At 51.1% G+C, this 26,618-nt stretch overlaps 1 protein-coding gene across 2 annotated transcripts in view; it reads left to right on the top strand.

Annotated features, from left to right (window-relative positions):
• The first annotated feature begins 8,980 nt into the window (after positions 1-8,980).
• The window catches only part of ARHGAP39 (Rho GTPase activating protein 39), a 145,064-nt gene continuing 127,426 nt past the window's right edge, over positions 8,981-26,618 (top strand). For both annotated transcript variants that reach the window (XM_064384730.1, XM_064384729.1), the window contains exon 1: positions 8,981-9,020. The gene's annotated coding sequence lies outside the window, so the exon portion shown is untranslated. The remainder of the gene's footprint in view (positions 9,021-26,618) is intronic.

Here is a 26,618-nt window from a genome sequence, read left to right as displayed (position 1 = left end):
TCCCAGAAATGACCCCAAAACAGAGGGGAATTTACTGTTACACAAAGGCAGCATTTCAGTTCAGTGATTTAAGGATCATTAATACATTCAGGAGAAATTAAAGTTGTACTATGTCTCATAACATATATATGGAAATATTTCCTTAATTAAAAACAGAGCAGTAGGTAAGCCAGTCATGACAAATTCTGTATAATTCTGCTTACACGTGGTACCTAGAGCATTCAAATCCAGGCAGATAGAAAGTAGAATGGTGGTTACCAGGGACTGGGGCAGTGGCAAGAAGAATTGGGAGTTACTGTTTAATAGGGACAGTTTTAGTTTTACACAGTACAAGAGTTCTGGAGGTCGGGCACGGTGGCTCACGCCTGTAATCCCAGCACTTTGGGAGGCCAAGTCAGGCGAACTCCTGAGGTCAGGAGTTCGAGACTAGCCTGACTAATATGGAGAAACCCCATTTCTACTAAAAATACAAAATTAGCTGGGCGTGATGGTGCATGCCTGTAATCCCAGCTACTGGGGAGGCAGAGGCAGGAGAATTGCTTGAACCTGAGAGGCGGAGATCACAGTGAGCCGAGACTGCCCTATTGCACTCCAGCCTGGGCAACCAGCGAAACTCCGTCTCAAAAACAAATTTTTTTTTAATTGGGGCAAAAAAAAGGTATTGAAGACATGCAGCAGAGCAAAGTGGAGGCAGAATTTAACGCGGTGGCTGGTACATGCATTGTCTGGCTCTGCTCTCACAGTTTCAGAAGTCACCCAGAAGAGACCGTCCCTGGGCCTGGGTCTTTTTATCAATGAAACAGGGTCATGGTGAGGATCAAATGAATTAATGGTATATAGAAAGTTCTTAGAACAATGCTTGGTGTAGTTGGTGCTGTAGTTACCTATCATTATTTCACTTATTAATAATATACAAAGTACTCTATAAATGTAATGTTTTTTTAGACAGACTCTCGATCTGTCTCCAGGCTGGAGTGCAGTGGCACGATATCAGCTCACTGCAACCTCTGCCTCCCAGGTTCAAGTGATTCTTCTGCCTCAGCCTCCCAAGTAGCTGGGACTACAGGCATGCACCACCATGCATAGCTAATTTTTTGTATTTTTAGTAGAGATGGGGTTTCACCATGTTGGCCATAATGGTCTCGATCTCTTGACCTTGTGATCCACCCGCCTCAGCCTCCCAAAGTGCTGGGATTACAGGCGTGAGCGACAGTGTCCAGACAAATTTAATTTTTAAAAGTCTAAAAATACAATTAAAAGATAGATTTTAAAATGCATGGATGATAGATGGTACAATCCAAATGGCCAATAAACATGAAAAGATGTTCAACCTCACTAATCCATGGGCAACTTAAAGCTACGTGTAAACAGTGAGCTGTCACTTCTCACTCATCACATTGGCAAAAACGTAAAAAGCAACGGCCGGGCGCGGTGGCTCACGTCTGTAATCCTAGCACTTTGGGAAGCTGAGGTGTGTGGATTACGAGGTCAAGAGATCAAGACCATCCTCGCCAACATGGTGAAATACCATCTCTACTAAAAATACAAAAATTAGCTGCGCATGGTGGCATGTGCCTGTAGTTCCAGCTACTCAGGAGGCTGAGGCAGGAGAATCACTCGAACCCAGGAGGCAGAGGTTGCGGTGAGCTGAGATCAAGCCATTGCACTCCAGCCTGGCCACAGAGCGAGACTCAGTCTCAAAAAAAAAAAAAAAAGTAAAAAGCAATAGCACTTGGTGCTGATTGACTGTACTCCATTGCAATAACTCCTGCCTACAACATCTCTGCCCACCCACGAGGTTTGCAGTGTCCCTCCCTATGGAAGGAGAAGGCCTCCCATACTGATGATGTTGCTTTGATCAATGAAAGTTATCATGAGATTCCAGCATGGCTTTTGCTGCACTGCTATGAAAACAGCCTGTCTGGGACAGGCACTCTTCAGTGCTGATACCAGCATGAAGATCTTTAAAGAGCAGGTGCATAACGCAATTAAGGCCTGAACCTCCGATGTTGAAAGCCACTGAGATCTGGGAGTTGTTACTAGTGTACAGCTCAGCGAAAGCTGACTCATATAGCGGAGGAACCGTGTAATACACGCAGCTGGTGGCAAGGTGCATTTTCTTTTTTTTGAGACAGAGTCTCCCTCTGTTGCCAGGCTGGAGTGCAGTGGCGCAATCTTGGCTCACTGCAACCTCCGACTCCTTGGTTCAAACAATTCTCCTGCCTCAGTCTCCCGAGTAGCTGGGATTACAGGCATGTGCCACCACGCCCGGCTAAATTTTGTATTTTTAGTAGATACGGGGTTTCACCATTTTGGCCGGGATGATCTTGATCTCCTGACCTTGTTAGGAGGTCTGGATCCACCCGACTCAGCCTCTCAGAGTGCTGGGATTATAGGTGTGAGCCACCACACCCAGCCTGCAAGGTGCATTTTCACAGGCACTTTGTAAAGCAATTTGGGAGCATCTATGAAATTTACAAATACACCTGTTCTTGGGCTGAGCCGTTCCACTCTGGGACATCCATAGAAACAAGACCCGGTGCACAGGCTAGGACCCAGGAATGCACATTGCAGCAGGGAAAGTGGAAACATTGAACGTTCATTACCCAACCTACCGGTGGCCCTGCAGCCACCTACGCTGCTGCATCGCCAAGGCTGGCCTCCCTTCAGCTCCAGCTCTCGCTGCTCCCCCAAGCCTGCTGCCACCTGGCCCCTGCCCCATGCAGCCTATTCCTCATAACAACCAGAATATTTCCTTGAAAACACAAGTCCGTCACCCCACCCCTCCACTCACAAGACCCTCGCCATCCCCTTCCTTCACCTCTCTGAACATGGAGTCCGCTCTTTCTCCTCGTGCTAGGCCTTGCTGGGCCTCTGGCCACATTCCCGCCTCAGGGCTCCTGCACTGCCTTTCTCCTTTGCCCTCACTATTTGCCTGGCTCAGCCCTCCTCTTCCTTCTGCTGTCTGCAAAGACCTCCTCTCTGTAGCCTCCCCGTCTCCCTCCTCCTCTGTTTGACTTGTCCCCACTGCTCTTGGCTCCATATGGCAGCACTCTGTGACACGCTTATTTGTTGTCTTTGCCACAAACTCTTTCTAAATGTAAACTCCTGGAGGGCAGGACATTCCTTTTCTATATAGTGCTGTACCCCTGGTGCTTAAACCAGTGTGTGATCAGTAAGGACTTGTTCAATAACTAAAACCAGAACAAAAAGCTACTTTCATTGGGAAACAAATCTCTTAAAGAATTTTATGGCCAGGTGCAGTGGCTCATGCCTGTAATCCCAGCACTTTGGGAGGCCAAGGCAGGAGGATCGTGAGGTCATGAATTCAAGACTATCCTGGCCAACATGGTGAAACCCCCCTCTACTAAAAATACAAAAATTAGCCAGGCACGGTGGCACATGCCTGTAGTCCCAGCTACTTGGGAAGCCGAGGAAGGAGGATCGCTTGAACTCAGGAGGTGGAGGTTGCAGTGATCCAAGATTGCACCACTGCACTCCAGCCTGGGTGACAGAGCAAGGCTCTGTCTCAAAAACAAAAAAACAACAACAAAAACAGAATTTTACAATACACATTTTCTTCTCTCCCTATTGTTTATTATTATTATTATTTATTTTTTAAAAGACAGGGTTTCACCATGATGGCCAGGCTGGTCTTGACCTCCTGACCTCAGGTGATCCACCCACTTCGGCCTCCCAAAGTGCTAGGATTACAGGCGTGAGCCACCACACCCGGCCATTTTTTTTTTTAAATCAGGTTATCTTAAGTCTTTTTCTTTTTTTAATTTTCTCTCCCTAGTGTTTTTATAATGGTGCTAGCTAGTCCATGCATCTGAGTTTGGCTTATGGGGCCGAACAGAGCATTACTGGTGAAGTGGATTGCAGGCCCAGCCCTGAGTGACACAGTCACTGTGTGAAGAGCCAGTGGGCCACAGCACCCGATGAGCACCTTTTTCAGTGGTCCCTGATGTCATGTCTAGGAGCAGGAACTGGGGATGGCTTTGAGGAGGATTTATAGTTAAGCAAGTAATTGCTTCATTGCAGGACCAGCCTTGGTCCCTGTGCTTGTGCTGGGGCTGCCCCCCGGCCATGCTGACTGGACCAGATGATTGTGGATGCACAGCTGAGGGGTTGATGTCTGTCTCCAGAAGAGACAGATCCCACCCTCACTCCTCCTGAGGCTAGTAACACATACACCATTTAGTGCCAGGGTTGGTGTGGAGAGACCCCACAGAGCTGGGGTAGGGGGTGGGGGAGCCCCTGCATGGAGAAGCAGAACAGCCAGATGAGAGAGAGAAAGAGAGAGAGAGAGAGAGAGAGAGAGGAGGTGGGAGGGAGGGAGGGAAGGAAACAGAGACAGGGAGGAGGAGAGAGAGACAGAGAGAAAGAGGGAATTGGGGGAGTGGAGAGAGAGAGCAGGAAGCCAGAGGCTGTGGGGAGAGAGCAGAGCCAGCCCTTTCCAAGCCCTTTGTCAGCCTCATGCCATCTGCTTGTAAGAAGCTCCCATGGCTTCCAGTGAGTTCTCTTCACTTTTAGGAGCCCGTGTAGCTTCCACTTGTGAAGGAAATAATGTATACAGTAGTCCGTTTCCAAGACAAAGTGACTTGAATTGGTTTAGGTCAGCAAACTACAGAAGAAACAGGATATACTAGGCCCCTGCTTGGATAGCCAATGCCTGCTTCTTCCCCGCTCCTGCCCCATGCCCCCACTGCTTAATTGCCCTCACCTGATCCAAAGAAGTTTAGTCTAAGATGAAAGTTTACTAGCCTGCAAAATAGCTCACTTTGTCTGTTCTTATCAGCCTTTCTAGCTACTTAGGTCGTATACTTAAAGAGCTCTGAGCTGACTAGGATTGCAATGCATTGTGGGCTACAACAAAATGTAGCAAGACAACCCTAAAAAAAACCTAAAGCCCCTGCCCAACAATTAGTAGGCAACGTCCAGGAAGGTCGTGACTCCACAGTGCTCAGCCTTTGAGGGACTGGGGGCTGGGCCTGCACACCAGGGGGTAAATTGCTTGTTGTGACTGCTTGGTGCGCCTACCTACCAGACACCTGATCTTGCAAGACCATCATTAAAAGTCTTACTTTCCGGCTAGGCATGGTTGCTCATGCCTGTAGTCCCAGCACTTTGGGAGGCCACGGTGGGTGGATGGAGAGGTCAGGAGATCGAGATCAGCCTGGTCAACATGGTGAAACCCCGTCACTATTAAACATACAAAAATTAGCTGGGCATGGTGGCAGGTGCCTGTAATCCCAGCTACTTGGGAGGCTGAAGCAGAAGAATCGCTCGAACCCAGGAGGTGGAAGTTGCAGTGAGTGGAGATCATGTCATTACACTCCAGCCTGGGCAATAGAGTGAGACTCTGTCTCATCAAAAAAAAAAAAAAAAAAAAAAAAGATAGCTAAGATGGTAAATTTTATGTATTTTAAAGACCAAAAAAAAAACCAAAACAAAAATACCCAGAAAACCAAAAGACTGGCCACAGCAGGTGTTAGTGAGAACATGGAGAACCTGCGACTCGTGAGGGCTGCTGGGAATGGTGTGGTGGCTTCTGAAAAAGTCAAACTTGCAGCCAGGTGTAGTGGCTCACGCCTGTAGGCCTAGCACTTTGGGAGGGATCCTGAGGTGGGTGGATCATGAGGTCAGGAATTGGAGACAGTTATTTGTAATTTTTGGTGCCACAAAAGTAGCAGCACTTGAATATAAATTTTCTCTCAGCAAGGTGACTTTACTTTCTGCAGAAAGGGTACACTCACCAGCAGTTTGCCATGAGAATACACTGAAAAAAGAAAAGGTAGGCATATTTATCCCTTACAGACTAGCCCCTACTGCTGTGCCCTGCCTCCATTGGCTGGAGCTGGGCCTCACAATCTAAACTATACCGATTGACTAATAACTCAAAACTTTTCCTAAAAGGGTGAAGGCAAGAGAAACAAAGGAAAAGAGGAAGTCACTTATGAAAGACTTAAAGAAGCAATAACATTTCCAAACAAGGAAGGGGAATTAACTATGGGCTGAGGCCTGCCTGGGCTTGTCCAGACATGTCAGGGCAAATATCTGGGCTACAGTATAAGAACTAGGAACTTAGGTCGGGCACAGTGGCTCACGCCTTTAATCCCAGCACTTTGGGAGGCCGAGGCGGGTGGATCACGAGGTCAAGAGATGGAGACCATCCTGGTCAACATGGTGAAACCCCGTCTCTACTAAAAATACAAAAAAATTAGCTGGGCATGGTGGCGCACACCTGTAGTCCCAGCTACTTGGGAGGCTGAGGCAGGAAAATTGCTTGAACCCAGGAGGCAGAGGTTGCAGTGAGCCGAGATGGAGCCATTGCACTCCAGCCTGGGTAACAAGAGCAAAAAAACTGTCTCAAAAAAAAAAAAAAAAAAAAAGAACTAGGAACTCAGCCAGGTGCAGTGGCTCACGCCTGTAATCCCAGCACTTTGGGGGACCAAGGGGGATGGATCACGAGGTCAAGAGATCGAGACCATCCTGACCAACATGGTGAAAGCCTCTTTCTACCAAAAAAATACAAAAATTAGCCAGGCGTGGTGGTGCATGCTTGTAGTCCCAGCTACTCAGGAGGCTGAGGTGGAAGAATCACTTGAACTGGAAGGTGGAGGTTGTAGTGAGCCAAGATTGCACCACTGCACTCCAGCCTGGTGTCAGAGCGAGACTCCATCTCCAAAAACAAAAAAAAAAGAACTAGGAACTCAGAATATGCCTATATCTTTATTATAACTAACAGCTACTTAGGATTATTAACAAAAGGCTTTAGAGTAAATCCATCTTTGAAGAAGCTATTATTCATCCTTAATAAGCTAAGAAGAAAGCTTTGAAGAGGAACTCCTACTTACTTTTATTTTCTACAGAGACCAGCCTGGCCAACATGGTGAAACCCCATCTCTACTAAAAATACAAAAATTAGCCTGGTGTGGTTGTGCATACCTGTAATCCTAGCTACTCAGGAGGCTGAGGCAGGAAAATTGCTTGAGGTTTAATGAGCCGAGATCGTACCACTGTGCTCCAGCCTGGTTGACAGAGCAAGACTCCGTCTCAAAAAAAAAAATTGTGTACTCTATAAATATTTTGTATATTTTTAATTACAAAATTTGTAATTGTTAAGTGTGTGGTCACGAGTGTGGAAAGTGCCCACTGCTAGTGTGTATTCACAGGCGTGGGAAGTGCCCCCTGCTAGTGTGTGGTCACAGGCGTGGAAAGTGTCCACTGTAAGTGTGTGGTTATAGGAGTGGGAAGTGCCCACTGCTAGTGTGTGGTCACGGGTGTGGAAAGTGCCCACTGCTAGTGTGTGGTTATAGGAGTGGGAAGTGTCCACTGTGTGTGGTCACAGGCGTGGAAACTGTCCACTGTAAGTGTGTGGTTACAGGAGTGGGAAGTGCCCACTGCTAGTGTGTTGTCATGGGCGTGGAAAGTGCCCACTGTAAGTATGTGGTCACGGGAGTGGAAAGTGCCCGCTGCTAGGGTGTGGTCACCGGGGTGGAAAGTGCTCATTTTAAGTGTCACAGTTTTTTGTTTTGTTTTTTTTGAGCTGGAGTTTCGCTCTTGTTACCCAGGCTGGAGTGCAATGGCATGATCTTGGCTCACCGCAACCTCCGCCTCCTGGGTTCAGGCAATTCTCCTGCCTCAGCCTCCTGAGTAGCTGGGATTACAGGCACGCGCCACCATGCCCAGCTATTTTTTTTGTATTTTTAGTAGAGACGGGGTTTCACCATGTTGACCAGGATGGTCTCGATCTCTTGACCTTGTGATCCATCCACCTCGGCCTCCCAAAGTGCTGGGATTATAGGCGTGAGCCACCGCGTCCGGCCAGTGTCACAGGTTTAAGGTGAAGGCAGTTAGCCTGGATGTGTGATTTTCGCCAGCAGTCATGGAGGAGAAGGGTTGGGCTCCCCCAGTTGGGTTTTTCTCAGTGAATACAGTGGAGAGTGAGTGGGAGGAGGCGAAGGCGAAAAAGCACGGCCTTGTCTCCTGTGTATGGAGTCAAGAGTGACGACGGCCCAGTGGGACCGGCCTGAGACAGCCCGCGGCAGGGCGGGAGGTGGGGCTCCACGGAGACTTGATGGGGGCTTTCAGCCCTTCGCGGCTTCTCACGGTGAGGACCCAGGGCACGTCTAGGACGGACCGGTGCGCGCGCCTGTCTTCTACTGCCGAAGCTCCAGGCTGTTTAGCCTCGGCTTCTCCGTAAATGCAAGTCACGTACAATTTCCAGAAATGCACTAAGAGAATCTAGAAGACCGGGCTGAACGCAGATTAGAAAATGCTGAGTGAATCACCGAGAACAGGTGAGAGGCCTGAAAAGGTGAAATCACAGGAGGTTGCGAGACACGAGCCCGCCACAGGAAGACTGAGGGAGAATGGCTGCGTTTCCAGAGTCGAAGAAAAGAGGTATCTCAGACTCGGGAAGCCTGTGGTTTGAGGGGGTAAAATTACACCAAACCACACCGAGACGTGTCAGATGGTAACTGCTCTGCACCAGAAGAGACGGGAGGACACAGCGAGCACACAGGGTGGGTCCTCCCGGGCGGCCTCAGGAGCGGCGGCGGCGGTGCGGGGAGGGCGGGCCACTCAGCTTCAGGACTGCCCCTGCCGCTCCTTTCGCGGGACTCCGGCTCCCGGCATGCCGCGCGCATTCTCGGCGGGACTCGGACTCCCGGCAGGCCGCGCGCACCCTGGTCGAGACTCCGGCTCCCGGCAGGCCGCGCGCCGGCTCCTGCGTTCTGAGGCCTCGCGAGACAGCGCCCCCTGGCGGCGGGCGGGGTTCGCCGCGGGGGCGGAGCCGGAGGCGGGGGGTTGCGCTTGGTGACGGGAGGACGCGCGGCCGCCGCGCACTCGGCCGGCGGCGGCGGCGGAGGACGCCGACAGCGCGGGCTGCCGCGGCAGCGGCGGCGGCAGCAGAAGCAGAGCAGCGGATACGCCGGGGAGCGGCGGGCGGCTCACGCGCGGCGTGCGGGCCGGGATGAGGGACTGTGGTGGCGCGGCCCGCGCGCAGCCGGCCGGTGAGAGCGCGGCGGCGGGCGGTGGGCGGCGCGGGCCGGGAAGATGGCGGAGGGCCGGCGCTGCGGTCCCCGTGGCCCTGGCCCAGCCTCCGCGGAGGCGCCAGGCCCGGCCGCGAGAAGAATCCGGGCCCACGGCGACTGCAGCGGCGGGAGGGGCGGTGACCCGGCCGTGGACGGAGGGGCCGCGAGTGTGCGGGCCGGGCCGGGCGGGGGGCGCCGCGACGTGAGAGGCCAAGGCCGCGCGGTGCCCGGGTGCGCGCCGAGGGGCCAGGCCGGGGGTGTGAGGGTGGTGAGTGCGCGTGTGCCCGGCCCGAAGTGGGTGTGTGCGCCCCGTCCAGGGTGGGTTGTGTCCCTGCGCGGGTGGGTGTGGATGTGCCCCTGTCCAGGGTGGGTGTGAGCGTGCCCCTGCCCGGGGGGGTTATGGGTGTGCCCAGCCGAGGGGGTGAGAGTGTGTCCGTGTCCAGGGTAGGTGTGAGTGCCTAGCCCGAGGGGGTGTGAGTGTGCCCCGTCCACGGTGGGTGTGGGTGCGCCCTTGCCCGAGGTGGGTGGGAGGGGCCCCGCCCGAGGCGGGTGTGAGTGCGAGTGTGCCAGCCTGAGCTCGGGGCGCCGGCCGCATTCCCGGGCGCCGTCGGGGTGGACACCAGGTGGGCGCCCGCCGGGGCTGCTGCCTGAAGGGCGGCCCGGGTGCAGGGCTGCTGTGCGCTGCGGTGCAGTCTCCGGCTTTGTCCCCGGGGCGCGGGGAGCGGGCTTGGGCGTCTCCAGGTGGGGTCATGGCTGCCTGCGGGTGGGCTCCGCGGCCTCGCCTCTGCGGCACGCTCGGGCTGGATCTCCGGCGCTCGGAGCCTTCGACTCCCCGTTGCTCCCAGAGCTGGATGGAATTCCCTCGGTTGCTTTGCAGTTGCTGGAGTGCTGTGGGTGGAGGCAGCGTTCCGTGCTGAGGGGCGCGAGCGAGGCAGGTTGTGCATTTTTGGGGCCCAGGACGTTTTTTATTTTAAAACGTGCAGCCGGCTCCGCGGCAGCTGTGGGTGTGTTCCGAGCCGCTTCCCACCAGCAGCTGCTGTGGGCGCTGCGCAGCTTCGTAAACGCAGCCGGCCCCCTCCCCCTCGGTTTTGTACGGGTTTAGCCAGACCTCCAGTGACCTCTGCTGAAAAACCTACAGTGGTGGCGCTTCGCGTGCCTCCTGGTGCAACAATATGGAGATTTGTCTTTTGAAGCCAGTGAGAGGAATTGGACACTGCATCCTAGGTGCCCTCTATACACAGCAGGTGGTTCCGTCGGCGGCGCCCAATCCACAATGAGCAAGGTGCGATTCTCGTGCCAGGGGAGAGAAAGGCGATTCGAGAGGTGTGGCTGTAAAGCGAGGAGACTCATCCCACAAACCGTCCTGGGCGCAGGCTCTGAAGCCATAAATGCTTGGAGTGAATGAATGGGGGTGGCGCCTCGCTCGCTCCCTGCACTTGGTCTAGCCAGCTGTCTTGCTGAGAGGCAGGGAGCGGAGTACACTGGAGGGCGGGTTCTGGAGCCAGGCTGTCCGCCTTGGAGTCGCGACTCCTGTTAACTGGCTTTGTGGTCTTCGGCCAGGTCTCTGTGCCTTTGGCTTCTCACCTGTAAAATGGGAACACGAATAATATTAGTCTCGTAGTGTTGTTGTGAGGACTCAGTGAATTAAGACTTGTAAAACACTTTCTTCCTGTCACATTGTGTTTTAAGAAGTTAGGAGTTGTTATTACTGCCAAGATGGTACCCCCAGGGTTAGAGTAAGTTTGGTGCTGCCAGGATGCACGTGCTGAGTCAGTGGGCCTCTAGTTGTCCCCGGCACTGCCAGTGTAATGTAAACTTCTAGTTTATGTTAAACTGGAAGTCTGTGGCAATGGTTTCTAACACAAGTAAGCTGAGGTCGTGTTTGGATGAACACATGTTATAAAGGTAAAAGAGAAACAAGTTTCATATAATTGGATGAATTATTATGTAAGATTGTTTTAAGACGTTCTTAGAGGAAAATGGTCAGGCGTGGTGGCTCACATCTGTAATCCCAGTACTTAGGAAGGCTGAGGCAGGCAGATCGCTTGAGATCAGGAGTTCAAGACCAGCCTGGCCAACATGGTGAAACCCTTTCTCTACTAAAAATACAAAAATTAGCTGGGTGTGGTGGCTCACGTCTGTAGTCCCAGCTACTCAGGAGGCTGAGACAGAGAATCCCTGGAACTCGGGAGGCGGAGCTTGTAGTGAGCTGAGATTATGCCACTGCACTCCAGCCTGGGCGACAGAGAGAGACTCTATCTCAAAAAAAAAAAAAAAGAAAGAAAAAGATAGAAAAGAAAAATTCTTAGAGGAAAAAGCTTGGCACTTATCGTTCTTGGGTTCATATAGGGTTGTTGTTGACAGAAGTAAGATTTAAAGTAATGTTCTCTGAACTAAACTGCCAAGCTTTTTTTTTTTTTTTTTGAGATGCAGTTTTGCTCTTGTTGCCGAGGCTGGAGTGCAATGGTGCGATCTCTGCTCACCACAGCCTCCGCCTCCCGGGTTCAGGTTATTCTCCTGCCTCTGCCTCCCAGGTAGCTGGGACTATAGGCATGCACCACCACGCCTGGCTAATTTTGTATTTTTAGTAGAGACGGAGTTTCTTCATGTTACTCATCTGGTCTCAAGCTCCCCACCTCAGGCAATCCACCTGCCTCGGCCTCCCAAAGTGCTGGGATTACAGGCATGAGCCACTGTGCCCAGCCAGTTTTTGCTTTTGAGACAGGGTTTCACTCTTCTGGCCAGGCTGGAGTGCAGTGGGGCAATCATGGCTCACAGAAGCCTTGACCTCCTGGGCTCAAGGCATCCTCCCACTTTAGCCTCCCAAGTAGCTGAGACAACAGGTGTGTGCCACTACACCTGGCTAATTTTTTTGTTTAAGATGGAGTTTTGCCATGTCACCTAGACTGGTCTCAAACTCCTGAGCTCAAGTGATTCACGGTCCTTGGCCTCCCAAAGTGTTGAGATTACGGCTGTGAGCCACTGCACTCAGCCTGCTGTTGTCATTCTTCTCAGTGTTATCCTTGCGACAGAAAAGGTGATTTATTAAAATAAACTTTAAGTGACAGGGAGGACATAACAAAGTGAGAAGGTGGAATCACCAGCAGTGTAACATTCTGCCTTGCTAAGCTGTTGCAAGAAGTAAGATTTAACTTGCTTCAGAACATGATGGGAAGATTCTCCATGTTTTCCAAGGAGATGGTTCTCCTCCTCAGGTCTGGTCACCTCTTCCCTCTGTATCTTAGTTTTACCTTAGGAAATTGCATCTCATCCCCTTTATATTGTGTGACACAAAGACTAGGTAAAACCCTTCTACCTTTAGTAGAGTGTTTTGAGATTTGTGACATTTTAGGTGAGAATAATGTTTAGTTAGTGGCAGCAAAAATAGCCTAAGGTAGATATTTAAATGCCCACCCCAGCTTTATCTCCTGCACATGTGCTGGGGTGGGCACTGGAAGCTGCACACTGCATGGAGAGTTGCACGTTCTGAAACAGTTTGTCCACAGTAGTTCAAAGAATGCAGCTTCCTAGTAGGCTTCTACTGGTTTCTTTGGTGCTGTTGAGAAACAGTCCATGAAATACGGTCTTATATCGCGACACCTACTTCTACTAGCAAAGCCACTCTGCTGTGCCTCTTCGCTGACTCATGGTCCTGTGTCATAGACCTTATGCGCTCTGTCTCACAGTTAGCTTTGCGGGTGTCCTGTAAGGACACCACAAGGCATGGCTCAGAAGAGCGGCCTGTGGAGCACAGTGCTGGGGCTGGCAGACTCCCTCGTGGAGCTGGACTACACTGCCTGGCGTGTCTCCTGTCCCTTCTTGTTACCTGTCTTGCTTCAGCAGGTGAAAATCCTCACCCTCTGGCATTGGCTGTCTCCACTGCCCTGTGCTCGCCTTGCTGTGTCTTTCACCTGCCTCTAAGCCTCGCTTCCAAGTTTATCTGACACGTCTTCCCTTTGCCCTGAGATTGAGCTGACCCTGACTTCCATCCTCTGGCCACACTGTTTCCACCTGCTGTGGTCCTCCTCCTCAGCTGGTCTGCACGCCAATTCCTCTACCACTTCTGTGTGTGTTGTGAAAAGAGATTAGTGGCCGCTATTATGCTCCATTGGGTTGAGTTTTTCTTGGTTCAGCATTGGTGTGGCTTTCCCCTCCTTTTGAGTTTTTGGAATTCTGTGGGAAAACCATAATATTTAGCATTAATAATATTTTTTCAATTTTTTGTGCAAGTGTTTTCCAAGCATTGTTTTATAGTTTTAAAATTGAACATTGAATTTATGCTCAGTTGTACCTACATTGTAGCGCTACAGACACGCTTTAGGGGGCTTAAAAAGAAAAAGTCTGCTACAGATGTGAGTCCTTCTGTGACTAAAGGCCTAACCTGTGCTCCAGACCAGGGGTCAGTAAACTACAGCCCCACTGGCAGACCCCCCTGCCTGTTTTTGTAAATAAGATTTTATTCAACAGCCACACCTGTTTATTTCTGTATTGTCCATGGCTGCTTTGGCTGAACTGACTCCTTGTGCAGAGGCTGTGTGGCCCACAAAACCTAAACCCTTTGTTATCTGGCTCATTTACAGAAAATTTGCTTTAGAAGTTTAAAGGGGAGAGAATTGCAGGGGGCTGCAGCAGTGAAGGGAGACTTCAAGATGAGGTGGTCTTCTAGGTGAGGCGGTCTTCTAGGTGAACCATACTCAGTGGGGTGTGAAGATGAAAGAGTAGGGACATAGTACGGCAGACAGAAGTATTTTCACATTTTGGGAGCAAAGGTGAGAAGGTTGGTTATGTGTGGTTTCTTTTTTTTTTGTTTGTTTTTGTTTTTGTTTTGTTTTGAGACGGAGTTTCGCTCTTGTTACCCAGGCTGGAGTGCAATGGCGCGATCTTGGCTCACCGCAACCTCCGCCTCCTGTGTTCAGGCAATTATCCTGCCTCAGCCTCCTGAGTAGCTGGGATTACAGGCACGCGCCACCATGCCCAGCTAATTTTTTTTTTTGTATTTTTTTTTTTTAGTAGAGACGAGGTTTCATCATTTTGACCAGGATGGTCTCGATCTCTTGACCTCGTGATCCACCCGCCTCGGCCTCCCAAAGTGCTGGGATTACAGGCGTGAGCCACCGCGCCCGGCGGTTATGTGTGGTTTCTAGAGGTTTAAAGGTTGTGTAAGAAATAATGGTCATAATGGGGGTCATAATGATAAGGATCATAATGAGAAAGACTTTGAATTCCAGTTAAAGGCTTTAGATATTAATTTTCTAGCTAACAGGGAGCTACCATAGGCAGCTTTGTGAGCAGGGGATGTCCTGATTAATGGTTTAGGGAGATTTAATTGGCAGTGTCTTGTAGGATGGATTGGTGAAGGAAGAAATCCAAATCCGGGAGTTTATTGGACAGCTTTCTCTAGGACCAGTTGTAGTAGCAACCTCAGCACTGCAGCGCTTACAGCAGCAGAGGCCAATTTCTGCTCACGTTTCATTTGCTTGTGACTCTTTTCCAAGAGTCGTCATTTCCAGACCCAGGACCGGTCCTTATTTGGCACATGCTGTTTTTATGGCAAGGGAGTGGCAGAAACTCAGTGTCTTTTCCAGCATCACCTTGGACTGGTGTCTCAGGGTCCATGGGCCAAAGCAGGGTGGGACACACAGCCTTCTGTGCGGAAGCGCAAGCCCCTGTCCGACGCCGTGCTGAATAAGGCTAAAGAGCCTGCACCTGCTGTCTGGGCTGTCTCACCGTGGCTGACAGTACAGCTGGACATCTCCCCTCAGCCTCAGACACTGGACGCTGGAGCCGGCCTCCGTGCTCAAGAGCCCCCGAGGCGGCTCAGACTCAGCTCCCACATTCACTTCTGACTTCAACCTTTGGGCTTTGGGACCTCCATCTACTTGGTCACCACTTAGAAGTTCAGCATGCTGGGTCCTCCCCTCAGCTGCCATATGGTACAGCTCCTAGGTCCTGCTGCTAGTTCCCCATGAACGGTGATGAGACCCAGCCTTCCTATGTCACCAGAACCCCTGCCTGAGCGGGGCTTGCGCCGTGTCCCTCCTGCACTAGGCTATGCCTCCTAGGGCTCCCCTGCCCTAGCCTTCAGACTCTCCCTTGTCTCTGCCACATAGCTGTTCAGGTGATGTGCACAGAGCAGTGGTCTCCCCAGGGTTGATTCCGACACCACCTCCTGCCCGCCTGCCACATTTGGTAATGTTTGGAGACATTTTTGCTTGTCCCGACTAGGAGGGGGTGGCCAGGGATTTGCGGAGGCCAGGGATGCTGTTGAAACCGTATAGTGCACAGCATGGCGCCAGACTCAGAGCACCTGGGCGAGTGACTCTGCTGCCTGGCTCTCCTCTCTGGCTCCCCAGTGCCTCCTGGACTATACTCCACAGCCCTGCATGACCCTAACCTACTCTGCTCTCCAGAAAAACTGTCATGTGGTCACAGGCCAAGGCTTGCTTGGCGTCCCTCTTTCCAAAACCAAGCCAAGCTCACTGGCTCCCTTAGCCCTTTGACTCAGGTTCAGGCAGTATCTGTGGGAGGACCTCCTGGATCCCTGCCTTGTCCTCGGGTGCTCCACCCGCTCCCGTAGTGCTCCTGGGTCCCTGCCTTGTCCTCGGGTGCTCCACCCCCTCCCGTAGTGCTCCTGGGTCCCTGCCTTGTCCTCGGGTGCTCCACCCCCTCCCGTAGTGCTCCTGGGTCCCTGCCTTGTCCTCGGGTGCTCCACCCCCTCCTGTAGTGCTCCTGGATCCCTGCCTTGTCCTCAGGTGCTCCACCCCCTCCCGTAGTGCTCCTGGGTCCCTGCCTTGTCCTCGGGTGCTCCACCCGCTCCCGTAGTGCTCCTGGGTCCCTGCCTTGTCCTCGGGTGCTCCACCCCCTCCCGTAGTGCTCCTGGGTCCCTGCCTTGTCCTCGGGTGCTCTACCCGCTCCCGTAGTGCTCCTGGATCCCTGCCTTGTCCTCGGGTGCTCCACCCCCTCCTGTAGTGCTCCTGGATCCCTGCCTTGTCCTTGGGTGCTCCACCCCCTCCCGTCGTGCTCCTGGGTCCCTGCCTTGTCCTTGGGTGCTCCACCCCCTCCCGTCGTGCTCCTGGGTCCCTGCCTTGTCCTCGGGTGCTCCACCCCCTCCCGTAGTGCTCCTGGGTCCCTGCCTTGTCCTCAGGTGCTCCACCCGCTCCCGTAGTGCTCCGGGTGGTGCTTTTGATCACTGTACAATCACATGTTTTCTCTCCTGGACTGGGAAGTCCTTGAGGGCAAGAGATACATTTGTATTGTATTTTCTTTCTTTTTTTTTTTTTAGAGAGAGAGTCAAGGTAGATTACCCAGACTGGAGTGCAGTGGTGTGATCACACTGCAGCCTCCATCTCCTGGGCTCAAGTGATCCTCCTGCCTTGGCCTCCCAAAGTGCTGGAATTATAGACATGAACCATTGCACCTGGCTATTTGCATTCCTAATGTCTTGCTGCACATTGTAACGTTTCCCTGAGCATTGACTTCAGTAAAGATGATTGGGGTTAGGATGCGGAGTTGCCCTCAGGGAATGGGTGGCCTGGCAGTGGGAGGGACTCCTTGACACGTTTCCCGTGTTGGCTGCTTCCGGCTTCCTGGGCCTCTCTCATAACTTGCTTTCCTAAGTATAAATGTCTTGGTTCACACAGATCCTCTTTGGTTTTGCTTCCTAGAAAGTTTCAATTTTGTTTACTAATATTTTTGAGCAGATAATATGCATGGTCCAAAAGTACAGAGGGAGCTAGTGAAGGCTCCCAATCTCCACCCTGGAACCTGGTTCCCCTGGAAGCTTTGCTGGACCCCAGTCTCCACCCTGGAACCTGGTTCCCCTGGAAGCTTTGCTGGACCCCAGTCTCCCCCCTGGGACCTGGTTCCCCTGGAAGCTTTGCTGGACCCCAGTCTCCACCCTGGGACCTGGTTCCCCTGGAAGCTTTGCTGGACCCCAGTCTCCACCCTGGGACCTGGTTCCCCTGGAAGCTTTGCTGGACCCCAGTCTCCACCCTGGGACCTGGTTCCCCTGGAAGCTTTGCTGGACCCCAGTCTCCACCCTGGGACCTGGTTCCCCGGAAGCTTTGCTGGACCCCAGTCTCCAACCTGGGACCTGGTTCCCCGGAAGCTTTGCTGGACCCCAGTCTCCACCCTGGGACCTGGTTCCCCTGGAAGCTTTGCTGGACCCCAGTCTCCACCCTGGGACCTGGTTCCCCTGGAAACTTTGCTGGACCCCAGTCTCCACCGTGGGACCTGGTTCCCCTGGAAGCTTTGCTGGACCAGCTTCTTGAGTATCCTTCTAGAGATACTTTGTAACTTTGCTAGCAAATAAGTATATGTATTCTTTTTTTTTCCTTACCCTTTTCTTTTTAAAAAGTTTCTGAACCTTGCCTTTTTCAACTGTGTTTGAGGAGTCTTTCCATATCAGTACATTTTCTAGTACATTCTTTTCCATAGCTGCATTATGTTCTTCTTTATGGAGGTGCTGTGTAAGTTTTGTGCAGTCATGAACAAGGCTGTAGGCAGTGTTTTGCAAATGTACCTGCAGGACCCATTCGTAGCAGTAGCATCTCTTTCTTCAGTCACTGTTTATTCTGTCACATCAGGGTTTGCTCTTGTCTCTTAATGTCTTTATTTCTGCACTTTCTTTGGTCATTTATTTCTCCTAATTATTTCATCTCTCTTATTTTAAATAACATAGTAGGTCAAATTAAATGAATGTCTCAGTTGGAAACGGGTTCACCTTTGGTGTGTTCTTAAGTTGAGTGACTGGGAATATACGCGTCCACCCAGAAAATTGTCAGTGAGTGTTCACGGCAGCCAGAAAGTGGAGACGACCCGAATGTCCATCAGCTGATGAATGGACAAGTGGAATGTGGTCTGTCCCTGCAGTGGAACATTATTTGGCAGTAAAAAGATGTGAGTTACTGATTCATATTATAACATGTATGAACCTTAAAAAATATGCTGGCCGAGCATGGCGGCTCATACCTGTAATCCTGGGACTTTGGGAGGCCGAGGAAGGCAGATCACAAGGTCAAGAGATCAAGACCATCCTGGCCAACATGGTGAAACCTCATCTCTACTAAAAATATAAAAATTAGCTGGGTGTGGTGATGTGCGCCTGTAGTCCCAGCTACTCAAGAGGCTGAGGCAGGAGAATCGTTTGAACCTGGGAGGCAGAGGTTGCAGCGAACTGAGATCGCACCACTGCACTTCAGCCTGGCGACAGAGCAAGACTACGTATAAAAAGTGTGTGTGTGTGTGTGTGTATGCATGCATGTATATATGCTGAATGAAAGAAGCTGGACACATACTGTGTGATTCTAATGGCAGTGGTAGCTTGTCTGGAGCGGGCGCTGCCATGATGCTGGCTGCAATGGGCGATGCCTGGCCGAGGCTGCATGCTCCATGGAGCTAGTGGGAACTGGGAACAGGCAGGAGCCACACCGCCTTCCAAGTTGGAGGGGTGGGAGCCTGGCCTTCTTGGGTGCAGCTGCAGCTGCCCAGCTGTGGCAATGGACCCGGGCATCCCTGCTGTCCTGGGGACTCAGGAAGCCCCCCTTCCCCTGCAGATTCAGAAGTGCCTGCTCCCGCTGCCTGGCTTCTCCCTGCTCCTGGTGCCCACGTCGATTTTGGAACAAAGTTGAGGCCAAGCCCAGGCACTATTGCAAACTGGCTAGGTGTGCATTTGCTTGCGGAAGCACTGACACACTAGCCCCCTGCCTTCTTGGCCCCCTTTGGACTTTGGGCACCGAGGAGCACAGGAGGGAGCCTGAGGGGGGCTGAGGACAGCTTGGCACAGGCCTGCAGGAGCCCCTCAGCATGAATAGCCTGGGTGCCATGGACAGCAGGCTGATGGCAGCAGGAGGCAGAAAGGCTCCTGGGTGGAAAGGGGCAGGTCCCTGGTGAAGCCCCGTGTTCAAGTCAGGGATGGCCTGAAGCCTGAGGGCTGGGCTGCCAGTTCCATGGGCCAGAGTAAGAGCTTATGATGCTTTTTCTGGGCCCGCCCATAGCCACCCATGGACCAATCAGCACGTACTTTCTTCCCTCTGAGCCCATAAAAACCCTAGAGTCAGCCAGACTCAGGCAGACAACAGGACGACCTGCCTACGGATAGGATAGGAGCCACCCACTCCAGGTGTCCTCTCCGCTGAGAGCTGGACATATGATCGGGACAACCTGCACGTGGAAAGGAGCTGCCCACTGTGGGTCTCCTGAGAACTGTTCTATCACTCAGCGAAGTCCTCTTCACCATGCTCACCCTCCAGTTGTCTGAGTACCTCATTCTTCCTGGACACGTGACAAGCACTTGGGACCTGCTGAATGGTAGGACTAAATGAGCTGCGACACAAACAGGGCTGAAATATGCACCCCCCAGGCCTCCCCGCACTTGCCACATTGCAGGCAATGAAAAGGAGAGAAGAGCTGCAGCCCTGTGGGGAGCCCAGACCTAGGAGCTCCTCAAGCCAGGGCTGTGATACCCCCTTTGGGATTCTGTGGTTCCTGGCATCTCCAAGCTTCTGGATACCACTGTGTTCCCGTCATCCAGATGCAGGGGCCCACAGCAGAAGCCATGTGCAGTACATCTGGTCGAGTGGCAGCCTCTCACAGAGCCGGCACCTGGAGTAGCCTGCCCCGCCACAGCTGGCATGCCTGACTGTGCACAGTGGCCTAACCCTGCACTTGCTTGCTTACACACCCCTTGTCACTTTGTGCCTGGCTTGCACTTGGCAGGTGTAGGATCTGGGCCAGTAGTGTGAGCTGAATGCAGCCTGCCAGGCTGAGTGGGCAGAATGAACCCAGTGGGCGTGAGCAGTACTCAGGCAGAAGGCACCACTGGCCACAGAAGTTTCTGGCTGGTGAAGTGACACCCCAAGGATCCCGTGACAATTCTGTTTATGTGAAATGTCCAGAAGAAGTGAATCTGTAGAGGTAGAAAGTAGATTAGTGGCTGTCAAGGGCTGGGGGATGGCAGCCAAGGGATATTGAATTGCGTTTAGCATAATGAAAATATTCTAAAATTGACTGTGGTGAAGGTTGCACATATCTGAATATACTAAAAATAACCTTAAATTGTACACTTGAATTGCGTGAGTTGCATGTAACGTGAATTCTATCTCAATGAAGCTGTTAAAAACAAGACTGACTAGAATTTTTCAGAAGAGAGCATTCCACGGTGAGGGTCAGAAGGCTCTATTCCTGCAGAGGGCCTTGGTGCAGATGTGTTCCTGGGGGCTGTGGCAAGGTGATGAGTCCCTGATCAGTTTCTTTTCTTTTTTCCTTTTTTTTTGAGACAGGTTCTCGATCTGTCACCCAGGCTGGAGGGCAGTGGCATGATCTCTGTTCACTGTATCTTTGGCCTCCTGGGCTAAAGTGATCCTCCCTTAGCCTCCCAAGTAGCTGGGACAACAGGTGCATGTCACCATGCCCAGCTAATTTTTTTTAATGCTTTTTTATTTTTTCTGAAATGGAGTTTCATTCTTGTTGCTTGTTGCTTGAACCTCTGGGTTCAAGCGATTCTCCTGCCTCAGCCTCCTGAGTAGCTGGGATTACAGGCATGTGCCACCATGCCCGGCTAATTTTGTATTTTTAGCAGAGATGGGGTTTCTCTGTTTTGGTCAGGCTGGTCACCTCAAGTGATCCACCTGCTTCAGTCCCTCAAAGTGCTGGGATTATAGGCGTGAGCCACCTTGCCTGACTTGTTTTTCTTTTTTGAGGCAGAGTCTCACACTGTTGCCCAGGCTGGAGTTCAATGGCATGATCTTGGCTCACTGCTACCTCTGCCTCCCAGGTTCCAGCGATTCTCCTGCCTCAGTCTCCTGAGTAGCTGGTATTACAGGTGTGCACCACCATGCCTGGCTAAGTTTTTGTATTTTCAGTAGAGATGAGGTTTCACTACATTAGCCAGCTGGTGTCGAACTCCTAACCTTGTGATCCTCCCGCCTCGGATTCCCAAAGTTCTGGGATTACAGGCATGAGCCACTGTTCTGCCCAGCCAATTTTTGTATTTTTGGTAGAGGCAGGATTTTACCATGTTACCCAGGCTGGTTTTGAACTCCTGGGCTCAAGTGATCCTCCTGCCTCTGCCTCCCAAAGTGCTGGAGTTACAGGCATGAGCCACTGTACCTGGCCCCGTTCAGTGTCAGGTTTCAGATGGTAGCAGATGCTACACTGGTCTCCATGCAGAAGACTTGAGTTAGACTTTGACTTAATCACTGCTTGTGTGATTGAGCACAGATAAGTCAGTTAAGCACTGGAGCTCTCAGCTGTAGATAAGATGCTTGCCCTGCTTATTTGTTCAAGGTTGTTGTGAAGCTGAAGCATGGCAGAGTCTCAGTGGGTTCTGTAAATTACTGAGTGTTATTTGTGTATAATAGTTTAAAAAATTAATTTCAACGCTAGGAGGCTGATGAACCAGCCTCTTGCAGGCTGGTCTAAGACAACCCATTCAGAGTACAGTTGATGGCAGTGTAAACACGCGTGAGGTGTGGGAGCACCACTGTCTCCCCAGCTCCTGCCAGCCAGCATGCTGGACACAGGCTCCAGAACTCCTTGTCTGGCCAACAGCGTTTGAGTCTGTTTTCCTTTCTTGCCATGCTCCTTTCATCTTGCCTGCTTTTTCACTTGATTATTTCTTTGAACTACTAGAGGCCCCAACACCATCCAGACAGAGTGGCTGATGCTTCCTTCATGGCTTGAGTTTCCTATTTGCCATGAGATACTCCTAGTGGTTTTCTCTTATAGTTCCTTCAGGCATTCCTTGGAATTAGAGTGGTGGCCTGTGTGTTCCTCCTGGCACTCAGGGCTGTGCCGAAGTCTCTGCAGTGGAAGTTTTCCCGACCCACAGGTCTCTTGTTACTTACACATCTGACTGCCTGCTGGGTGTGTTGCTGATAAACGGGAGCAGCTTCTGAACCTCTAGGTGCTGTGTTTCTGTTTAATTGCAGCTGCGTTGGCCTTTTATATTCTATTCAGAATTCACCTGTGGTGTGAAAATTCCTACCTCTGGGAGGGGGTAATGCTGCAAGGTCCCTGAGACCCTTGCTTGTAGCATGTGCAGGAATCGCAGATGGGGTTCGAGAACAGTGTGGGACTTTCTGCCCAAGGCCACTGGGGCCTAGGATGAGCCTCACTTGGGCAGAGCCTGCCTCCATTGCTCTGGCAGGGCTCTCATGCCTGGTCCTGTGTTTGCCAAGCCCACCCACACTCATCTCACTCCTGTCTCTCCTGTTGCCTTTTGTGCCAGCCACTTGCCAGTTAGATACCCCCAACAGGGAGGAGACAGACCAGGCCTTTGGTGGGGGACATGGGAGTGAGTTGTGCTAACATCCTATGGACAGCAGAGGTGGTCGTGTGCCTGGGGTCGCAGGGAGAACCCTAGGGTGGCTGGCCAGGAGGGATGTGGAGTTCAGGTAGGCTTTCTGGAGAAGGGGTATCTTGTCTGGAAAGGAGGGGTATTGGCAGCTGAGTCTTGGGCAAAAAGTCATTTGCAGAATCTGCCTGTTGATGACCCGTTGCCACTGGCTGGGAGATGCTGCAGAGCCTGGCACGGGCCCCGTACAGCTGTGGCTCTTGCAAGGATGAGACACCTAACGTGGAGAACCAACATTAGGATTTACAGACTGGAGTTAATTAGCATGTGTTTGGTCTGTGGAAGGCCCGGGTTGGGTATTGGGAGAAGCCCGACTGCCCCGAGGCCTGGAAGCACTGCATGTCCTGAGTGTGAGCACATGTGGGTGGTTGAGTCTTTGGTGTGGGAGGAGGGAGCAGCACCAGGGGGCTTTGTCAGAGCTGGATCGGGTGGCCGTGCCTTTCTGACCCATTCCGTGCATAACCGAGCACCGGTCAGTGGTGCTGGGGCTGGCAGTGCAGGGGTAAAGCATTTGTCTCTTGAAGCTCAGAGTCTAGAGCAGGGAACAGATACACACAGTTGGCAACTGCGCTGTGTGCTCTGAAGAACGGGGATACAGCTTTGTTTAGATGAGGAGATGAAGGCAAGCCTCCAGGAGGGAGATTGAATCTGGGGCCTGCAGAAGATGGTGGGGATCAGCTCACATGGCAGCCCTGGGGTAGCAGGACCTTATGGTGAGAGCCCAGGGAGCCTAGAGCAGGGCAGGAAGCGGGACAAGTGAGGCAGCCAGCCAGACTGCACCAGGGGCCCACCCAAAATAGTCTTCTTGAAGCATCACCCAGGCTTTTGTGTCAGGAACACATCAAGGAGACTGACAGGAAATACAGAAATGGTTGAGCCACCTGTGGTTCAGGTGAATGACAGTGGGGCTGAGGCTTGGGGAGATGGCAGAGGTTTGGGGTTGAGAGGCTCACTGGGCCCAGTAGGGAGGATGATGGGAGGGGTATGGTGAGCCCCGGCACAGCCAGCTGGTCTCAGCGTGCTGTAGCATGCATCGGAGCCCCAGTGCTTTTTATTGCTGAGGATGTTCCATTGTACGGGTCAACCCCGTTTCCTTTATACTTTCATCCATTGCTGGGCGTTTGAGTGTCTCCACATTTGACTATTACGAATATTTGTGTAGTTGCTGGGTCATGTGGTAATTCTGTTTACTTTTGAGGAAATACCAAACTGTTTTCCAAAGCAGCTGCCCCATTCTATCTTCCTACAGTGATACGTAAGGTTTCAGTGTTTGCACATCCTTGACGATACTCGTTATTGTTCATCCTTTTGGTTAAAGCCATCTCAGTGGATGTGAAGTGGCATCTCATGGTGGTTTTGATTTGTACTTCCTCAGTAGCTAATGATGTTGAACATCTTTTCTTGTGTTTGCTGACCATTTGTCCGTCATCTTTGGAGAAATGTCTATTCGTATCCTTTGCCCGTTTTTCAATTGGGCTATTAATCTTTTTGACTGATTTGTGTGTTTTTTATGTGTTCTGTATACAAGTGCCATATAGAAATACAATTTACAAATGTGTTCTATTCTGTGGGGCTTTTTTCCTTTATTTTTTACAGTACATAAGGCCTTGTAATTTTTATGTTTCTTTCTTTCTTTTTTTTTTTTTTTTTTGAGATGGAGTTTCGCTCGTTACCCAGGCTGGAGTGCAATGACTTGATCTCGGCTCACCGCAACCTCTGCCTCCTGGGTTCAAACAATTCTCCTGCCTCAGCCTCCTGAGTAGCTGGGACTACAGGTGCACACCACCACGCCCAGTTAATTTTTGCATTTTTAGTAGAGATGGGGTTTCACCATGTTGATCAGGATGGTCTCGATCTCTTGACCTTGTGATCCACCTGCCTCGGCCTCCCAAAGTACTGAGATTATAGGCATGAGCCATCGCACCCGGCCATTTTTATGTTTCTTAATGGTATCATTTGAAGCACAAAACTTTTTAATTTTGATAAAAGTAATTTATTTTTGTTGTTGTTGCTGCTTGTACTTTGATGTTATAGCTAAGAAACCATCGCTTAACCCAACATCATAAAGATTTACTCCTGGCCAGGCATGGTGCTCACGTGTGTAATCCTAGCACTCTGGGAGGCCGAGGCAGGTGCATCATGAGGTAAGGAGATCGAGACCATCCTGGCCAACATGGTGAAACCCCATCTCTACTAAAATACAAAAAATTAGCTGGGCGTGGTGGCACGCACCTGTAGTCCCAGCTACTCGGGAGGCTGAGGCAGGGGAATCGCTTGAACCCAGGAAGTGGAGGTTGCAGTGAGCCAAGGTTGAGCCACTGCACTCCAGCCTGCCAACAGAGTTAAGACTCCTTCTCAAAAAAAAACAACAAAAAAAAGATTTACTCCTGGCTAGGCACGATGGCTTATGCCTGTAATCCCAGCACTTCGGGAGGCTGACGTGGGTGGATTATGAGGTCAGGAGTTCAAGACCAGCCTGGCCAATATGGTGAAACTCCACCTCTACTAAAAAATATAAAAAATTAGCTTGGTGTGGTGACACATGCCTGTAGTTCCAGCTATTCAGGAGGCTGAGGCAGGAAAATAATTTGAACTTGGGAAGTGGAGGTTGCAGTGAGCCAAGATCATGCCACTGCACTCCAGCCTGGCTGACAGGGTGAGACTTGTCTCAAAAAAATAAAAAACAAAAAAAAAAACCAAAAAAACCTGAGCTTGCTTTTTTGAGGAAATTGACAGGTTGATCTGAAATTAATATGGAAATTCAAGGGACCTAGAATAGCCAAAACAATCTTCAAAAGAGAACAAAGTGTGATATAGCTTCTGACTTGAAACTTATCACAAAGCTACCATAATTAAGGCAATGCGGCTTGGGTATGAGGACAACAGCACAGAATTGAGTCCAGAAATAAGCCCTTAAATTTACAATCAAGTAATTTTTGACAAAGGTGCGAAGACAATTCAGTGACACAAAGACAGAACAGTCTCTCCAGCACCTAGTGCCAGGCGGCCACATTCAAAAAGCAAAGCAGGACGCTACCTCACACATGAACAAAACTAACTCAGAATGGATCAACACCTAAATGTATATCAGACGGTATAAAACAATGTATGAAGATAGAAATGTCAGCAAGGCACAGTGGCTTATAATCCCAACACTTCGGGTGGCTGAGGTGGGAAGATTGCTTGAGGCCAGGAGTCTTCCCATGATCTCAGAGTGGGAAGTGTAATGGCATGATCTCAGGTCACTGCAACCTCCGCCTCCTGGATTCAAGAGGTTCTCCTGCCTCAGCCTCCTGAGTAGCTGGGACTACAGGCACGTGCCTCCACGCCTGGCTAATTTTTTGTATTTTTTTTTTTTTTTGAGACGGAGTTTCGCTCTTGTTACCCAGGCTGGAGTGCAATGGCGCGATCTCAGCTCACCACAACCTCCGCCTCCTGGGTTCAGGCAATTCTCTCCTGCCTCAGCCTCCTGAGTAGCTGGGATTACAGGCACGCGCCACCATGCCCAGCTAATTTTTGTATTTTTAGTAGAGACAGGGTTTCACCATGTTGACCAGGAGGGTCTCGATCTCTTGACCTTGTGATCCACCCGCCTCGGCCTCCCAAAGTGCTGAGATTACAGGCGTGAGCCACCGCGCCCGGCCAATTTTTTGTATTTTTTTTTTTTTTTTTGAGACAGAGTTTCGCTCTTGATACCCAGGCTGGAGTGCAATGGCGCAATCTTGGCTCACCGCAACCTCCGTCTCCTGGGTTCAGGCAATTCTCCTGCCTCAGCCTCCTGAGTAGCTGGGATTACAGGCACGCGCCACCATGCCCAGCTCATTTTTTGTATTAGTAGAGACGGGGTTTCACCATGTTGACCAGGATGGTTTCGATCTCTTGACCTCGTGATCCACCCGCCTCGGCCTCCCAAAGTGCTGGGATTACAGGCTTGAGCCACCGCGCCCGGCCTTTTTTGTATTTTTAATAGAGATAGAGTTTCACTGTGTTAGCTAGGATGGTCTTGATCTCCTGACCTCGTGATCCATTCACCTTAGCCTCCCAAGTGCTGAGATTACAGGTTTGAGCCACTGCACTCATGCCTGTAATCCCACAACAGAAACAACAGTTTTTGTTGTTTGTTTTTTTATGCAGCAAGCTTGTCTTTGATAAGGATCTGTTGAATTCTGTTGATCAGTGTGGAGTGTTCTGCCATCTTACTAATGTTATCTTTCATTCCATGA

Source organism: Aotus nancymaae, unplaced genomic scaffold (assembly GCF_030222135.1).
Source record: "Aotus nancymaae isolate 86718 unplaced genomic scaffold, 86718_ANA_hifiasm-v0.15.2.pri h1tg000036l, whole genome shotgun sequence".
Taxonomy (NCBI): domain Eukaryota; kingdom Metazoa; phylum Chordata; class Mammalia; order Primates; family Aotidae; genus Aotus; species Aotus nancymaae.
Note: the sequence above shows the minus strand (reverse complement) of the source record. Positions and strands in the feature narration are given on the sequence as shown.